We start from the raw sequence: 7,433 nt of genomic DNA on the forward strand, positions 1-7,433 counted from the left end.
CGAACTCAGAAATCCGCCTGCCTCTGCCTCCCAAGTGCTGGGATTAAAGGTGTGCGCCACTACTGCCCAGCAGAAGGAAAATTCCTAAACTCAGCTTTTACCATTAGCCAGAAATGAACAGAATATTTAAAAAGCTTTTCTCAATTAATGACATACAAATTTGGGAGTTCAAGTTGTTTATCAAGAGTCACAAAAGACACAAACCAGTGTTGTCAAAGAAGCAACCAGAAATCTCAAGCAAGTTAGATGTCCCTCGACAGAAGAATGGGTAAAGAAAATGTGGTACATTTACAAAATGGGATATTACTCTGTTGTTAAAAAATGACATGGAATTTGCAGGCAAATGGATGGAAATAGAAAAAAATTCCTTAGCTAGGCATCCAAGACCCAGAAACACAATTTTATATGTATTTGTTTGTATGTTATTATTATATGTTATTATTAACTATTAAGTTGATGATAGCTAAGCTACAATCAAGGGAACCACAGAGGGTATATATAGAGTAAAGGACTAGGGTAACAGAGCTAGTTAGGAAAAGGAAACAGCATAGGTATTATGAATGAATAGTCAGGGGGTGCTGAAATGGAAGGCTCAAGTGGGGGATATGGTTATAGAAAGGACAGTTAAAATTGAGGAACATTTAAGTGCTAATAGGTAAATCTAATACAGTAGAAACATTCTAAAATATATAGATATATGAATCTGACCTAAGTGTAATTGCCAAATAATGGAGTAGACAGAGTCCCACCTGGACATCTTTTGTCACCAAACAATTGCTTACAGTGCCTGATTTGGGTTACATCTAGTTGAGTTGGTGGCCAAGGGGATCTGATAGGAATCCTCAAACAGCTAAGACTGTTCCCAAGGCTATGTGTTCACCACAAACTGACAGGAAGGACCCATTGTTGAAGAAAACACCTACACAATTTATTGAACATGGAGAGGTTGAGCTGGTGTCTACATAGAGCCTTCACTCCTATGTTTCCGCATCTTCAATATAGAAAGATACTCTGCCTGGTCTCAAAAGAGAAACATGAACACCAAGTCAAACATAGGCCCTTTGATCTACAACAGTGCCCTGCATGCAAGATATGCTAGGAAAATGGTAGCACAAAGCTTGTGAGAGAAACCATCCAATATTTGACTGGAGTTAAGTCCCATTCCATGATATGAAAACCATATCCAAAATCCAGAGGCTAAATATCCCAGAGATCTAGGGTAAATACTACTGGTCTTTAAAAAAAGTAGTGATGCAATGACTTCTAATGAGTATATAATACAATGAGTATAGATTGTTATACTCAAGTTAAGTGCCTTGTTCATCCATCATCAAAGAAGCTTCCTCCTGCAGTAGATGGGAACATACAGCCAGACATTATGCACAGAGTGAGAAACACTGGAATACTCAGCTATAAATCGGATGTCTCCATCAAATCTCTTTCCACAGAGCTCAGAGAACCCTGTGGAAGAGAAGGAAGAAAGCGTGAGAGCCAGAGGGGATAAGAACACCAAGAAAACAAGGCCCTCTAAACCAACATGAACAAAGTGCTTATGAACTCGCAGAGCCTGAGGCAGCTTGCAGGGCCTGCCCAGGTCTGCCCCTGGTCCTCTGTGGATATATTCTGGCTTCCAGTTTTTATGGAGAACATGGGTGTGGGAATGAGTGGGTCACTAATTCTTGTCTTTTCTCTTATTTTCTTCTATTGGTTTGTCTTGTCCAACTTCAATGTGATATTGCTTTTTAAATTTGATTATAGTTTATTTTGTTATATTTAACAAAATTAATGGATGAATGATTGAATGAATGAGAAAATAGCCTCTAGGGTAAAGGATAACAACTGAACTGTATACCTGCTGGGGATGCAGAGATAGCTCAGTGGTTAAGAACACTGTCTGATCTTCCAGAGGTGCTGAGTTCAAGCCCAAGGAACTACATGATTGCACATGACCATATTCAGTGTGATCTGATGCCCTCTTCTGGCATGCAGGTACACATGCAGACAGAGAACTCATATCCATAAAATAAATAAATAAATAAATCTTAAAAAAAAAAAAAGAAAACAGCTCTCTAAAAATATTAAGTTGCCTTTCTTCATGCCGTGGCTAACTGAGGCCTGCTCTGAGTGAAGTCCTTGGTACCAACAAAGTGCACATGCCTGCATAGGCCTCTGTGCTATAGTACTGCTGGGCCTGTTTACTCCCTCCAACAAGTATGGGTTTTGTCACTTTAATTTAACCATAGGAAGAGAAGAGAAACCAGAATGAAGAACATAAATTGGAAACCAAAATTGCCTTTTCTTGAAAGACTTATACAAGTCTGAATAAATAGATGAGGGATAGGAGCAAAAGCATGAAAATCTTTGGGAATTAAGGGTCTGGAACTCACTGGAGCATAGTAGCATTGTAGATCTGATCAGACTCCTAACTCCTGGTTAACAGAAACCAAATCCAGTGATGAAAATAACAAACTTTTCAAAAGCATTCTCAGTTACTAGGCCTTGACCAAAGGGCTCTTTTCAAATCATCACAAACTGTTACAGAGAAACACTGTGGGAGTTAGCTGTGATCAGTAGCAGCAGAATAGCAATGCGGTGGTACAAACGATGATAGGAAGGCCTTAAGATGCTTTAGGTACCCACTCATGAGCACAGTGATAACATTTGTAAAGCTATTTCACTTTAGAAAGTTAGAAAGTGATGAAAACTAAGGCCTTTCTCTCTTACTCTTCCTAACTATGCAATCAAGGTATGCACATTATTATTATCCAGTATTAATATTAATATTCACCATTAATATTATCCACTATTATTTCAGAGGAATCATACTGCTTCTTGGGAATCCTTAACATTGAAAGTGTTCATTTTAAGTGCTTTCAAATGGAAGCTACAGGGCTGGCAAGATGGCTTCCTGAGTAAACATGCTCGTTGTTAATCCTATTGACTGGAGATTGGTCCTTAGGACCCACATTCAGAAGGGGAGAAGGAACTTGACAGATTTGTCATTCAACCTTCATATGTGAGCTGTGCCATGCAACTCTCCCTGTGCAAAGTCGTGCGTTGAATAAAAGAAATAAAAATGTAAAAAATAAATGAGGATTCAACGTGAGTGTGGAGCTAAAGACAGTTGCTCATCAAATTATGTGTACATGGACTATGTTCTGAGCTATAAGGCGTGTTTGTGAACATTCAGTAGGCTTGTAAGAAGGTGAGAGTAAATTATGTTTGTGAGCAAGGATACGTGGAGTTCTGAAATTTGTAACCATTTTACTATGTTAATAGTTAACCAAAGAGGTTAGAACTTCTTGTTAGTTATGCCATCTGGCACCCAGTGTGGACATACGTTAATGATTTCTGAAGTGTTTATTTTCTGATAGGCAGACTTGACGATGTATTTGTCTGTGATCAAGCTGTCTTTCTTTGGGAGTAAGCTGAAGAGAGCAGTGAGGGTGCTAGCTGTGGGAATAAACTTTGCATGATAAGTAGCCAATCCATGTTGCCAGAATTCCATGAGGTATGTTCAAAATTGCACAGCTACAAGATTTATGAATTAGAGTAGAAAGCTTGGTTTATGCTTGGAAGTTCATTTTTTCCTCCGGTGTTGGCAATGTTTTTGGTGTGTGAATATGACACTTTGGTCTTAGGTCAATCTGTGTTGAAAATAACCTTTGGTGATTGAAGCCAAAGCATTGGCTTAAGGAAAAATTGAAGGAAAGGAGGCTCTGATTTTTATGGGAAAGAGCTTGCTTCAACAGGCTGGGGCTGCTGGGCAGTTACTTAGCATGTTAAGGAGCCAGGAACTAGAACTCAAAAGGGGGCAGAGTAATAGAGGAGATGCTAGCCTTGACTTTGATCTTCTGTGCATAAGAGGATTTGAATATTTTGAAATATTCAAAATAAGAAGTGTTGGTGTCTTTAAGCCAGTGAAGTTAGTCAACTATGACAAATGATTGAATTGAAAAAAAACATAATTTTAAGACGATTTTTCAACATTAAAGTTGAAGATTTAACAGATAAAACTGATGTCATTTTACAACTTGTAGGTTCAAAATAAGAGGAGTTTATTTCTATCAAGTTCTTGTGATTTAAAAATATTGAAGAGTTGCAGAAGTTTAACAGGGTTTAGTTGGTGGCTCCTGACATTTGCTTATTTTGTGAGTCACTCTTGAAATAACTAAGTTTGAGGGCCATTTTCCCTGTATGTTTGTGTCTGTAAAGTGTCTCATGTCAAACAAGAATGATTCCTGCCCTGATCTGTAATGTCCAGACAGATGTGGATAAAGGAAACAGAAAAGGGATAATTTATTTTTTGCAATTTGGAAATGTTTATATTAATTTCTGGATTTCATAACATATATATATTCATTCTATACCGTCTGTCATAAGTCCTGGAGAACCCTGACTAATTCAATGTCTTAACTAAATGCTTTGACAGATACTCTGTTCTTCTAGATTCTGTGGGTTAAGTTGGATCTCCACAGTTGGCTATGTAAGCACAGAAGAATGCTGTCTCTGGTGGAAATCCTGTAACTTTCACTGAGGTTTAAAGATGAGGGAATGATTTTTATCGTTACAGTATCATGGAGCTGATTCACCAATACAAGGTCACTTTCAGAACATAACAAATATTTTCCACTTATAATTTAGGTGACTGCCACCAAATGAAAGATAGCTTAGTCACCTTGTTCAAATGTGCAAGGATCAGCATCTCTCTGTAGAGTCCTTGAGTTCAAACAGCATGGTTTACTGACTGAAGACTTTCTCTCTTCATCTGAGCACCCAGTTGATGCTACTTCTCCATGGATGGTTTGGTTTTCAGTTGAGAGTATGTGAAGACTTACAGAAAAGTACTTGATATATGAGTGGCAAATGATAATAGTTCTCAGATCAATGGATAATTGTATTTTAATCTCTACAACTTTTGTCCAATTTGTTAACACAACATGGCCATTTATACCTACATACAACCTTCTTAGTGGCCGTTTACTTTGTGTGGCAATAGGGGCAATAGGGGGCAAGTATGCTTCTTTCAGATGATAGTAAAGTAGAACAAGAAAGTGCAAACCCATCAACTCAAGACTACTGTTGCAGACTCAACATCTCCTTGTGCTGTGACCGTGAATTATCAGATCTGGGTCCCTCCCTAGTGTGCTTTTTTAAAAGGGATACAAACTGAGTTTAGAGTTGGCAAAGTGTAACACAAAGGTGAAGACAGCCAACCGAATGAAAGGTCTTCAGTTTGCTGGCTGCTGGATGGAGGCCTATAAAGCCCTATAAATGAAACTCTATTAGATAACAGGAAATGACTTTACAATGTGTGTATCATTGTTGTTACAGACAGTGGCTGAATCTAATAATCTATTAACTTACATAAACCATGACAACCTAGACTCCTCAATATTCATTTTTCATGTTATATACAGCAATGATCTATTACTCTTGTGGAATTATTTAAGAAATATGTCCCTCCATTAATATTCATAGCTATTCTTATTCAAAACTTTAGGAAGTCATTATTGAGAATAAAGTTTTAGCTTTACATTCACTCTATAATGCAAAAACTATAAAAGTCAAAATTGCTTTCTTTTAAAACAACAGATCAAAATACACCATATGCATGTATAAAATTTTCAAAGAAATAAAAAACATAAAAAAAACTTAAAATATGTTTCATCTTTTTCTTCTCTGTATATCTTCCTACATGCAATTTTATTTAAAACAATTATTTTTATGAATAATTCATTTTAAAGTCACTGAATACATTACTCTGCTTTTGTCTCTCTCTCTTTCTCCATTTCCACCCCTTTATTATTTTTAATTTAAATCTCTCTTACTGGAATCCCTGGAAGCATAGTTAAAACTTGTAGGTTTTTCTACCTGATTACAGATATGATCTAGGGGGCTTACACCACTTGGTCAAGGTTGGGGAGACAGGCAGGCTTTATAGGTACTGAGTCCTATTGAAAAACATTAATTCAGTCTTCGAGAAGGAATGTTACATTCTCAGATTTTTCCTCAATGAATTTTCTTTGCTCTGCTCTTATGAATCAGGTCATGAACTCCTGAAGTAATTGAGGTCCAGAGAGGTGAAAGAAATGACTAACCCCTAAAATCACCTATACAATTAATCTATTCTGCTTTTCTTTCTTGGAAAGCTCTGAGTAAATTTTCTGTGATAAATTTAAAATGACATTCATACAGGGTACTTTTCCTTGCAGTAGGGAATATCCAGTGTGTGACCTTGACCACTAATTCTTTGTAACATTAGGAGATAAGGATTATTGGTTTAGGATTAAGGAAATAAAACATAATATTTTTGTATCTGTGAAATTAATACATGATTTTGTTCTGAAGTTCATTCAAGGCTTAGTTTCTACTATGTCCACTGTCAGCATCTTTAGGTCAGTACACTATATCATCTGTACATCTGTATCATTTATTTGCTTAGGCAAAGTTTCATGAACTTTGAACTATTATAATAGTTTTCTACAGGTTTTTGAAAATCCCTAATTATTTAAAATAAATATAATGCCAGTTGAGATATGCTATTGGAAGCCACTGCTTTTTTTGAGGGCTCTATCAGCTTAGAGGTGAATTGGTATTGCTGGAGTTCCTTAAACTCCAAGTAATTTGTTTTTATGTTTTCATATTGGAATCATGCCTCCATTGTTAATATTCAATACAAATAAACATAGCCTTCAAAGTGCATATCTGTGGAACAGGCAACATGACTTTCACCCATAAGTAAAGATTGCCCTTAGAATGAGGAACGATTTTCAGTCATCTTTTTGTCCTGTAATGTTTTTTTCATTTTTGGTATTTCCTATAAAATGTTAGGACACCAGTAACATAAAAGGTGTTTCTTTCCTGCTCATCACTTGCCAAGTACTATGTGCAAATAAGTCGTTTTGATTTTTTAAAGAAACAAACTAGCAGTAGAAAAATAGGACCTCTTACATAGGTTAGACAATATACAGTATTCAAACATATTTGAGTCATTAAGTATATAGTCCAAATGAAATATTTATTTTCCATAAAGTTATTGAAGAAAGTGTCTCATGCCAAGTCATCTTGATACAATGTAGTAAAGCAATAACTTTTTAATTGAATAATAAAATTTTGAAAAATGGTTAGCATTATTTCTGTGTGAAATATTTTGTGTACAGTTGTTATGTGTAAAAACATCATCTAATGTGCCATTAAACAATCACTTGATAAATGGCGATTGTGGCATCCTAATGTGAGAGGTGAGACTAATCATAATGATTGTGAACACTTCTGAGGAAATTGTTATGTATGGAGTCAGGTTTTAGACTCATGAGATCATTGATATGGGCAGAATACTTCACAAATGCCATCCTCTGACGAGTTTTCTTTGATAGGATGGTGGCTAGAAACACCGTAGCACCTTGGCATTACTCTGCCTGCTTTTAAAC

The 7,433-nt window shown here is 36.4% G+C and overlaps 1 protein-coding gene across 7 annotated transcripts in view; it reads right to left on the reverse strand.

The window, feature by feature from the left end:
• Positions 1–7,433, reverse strand: part of Kcnh7 (potassium voltage-gated channel subfamily H member 7) — a 467,665-nt gene that overhangs the window by 197,911 nt on the left and 262,321 nt on the right. The window lies entirely within an intron of this gene.

The sequence above is a fragment of the Mastomys coucha genome, unplaced genomic scaffold (assembly GCF_008632895.1).
Source record: "Mastomys coucha isolate ucsf_1 unplaced genomic scaffold, UCSF_Mcou_1 pScaffold15, whole genome shotgun sequence".
In the NCBI taxonomy this organism is placed as follows: Eukaryota; Metazoa; Chordata; class Mammalia; order Rodentia; family Muridae; genus Mastomys; species Mastomys coucha.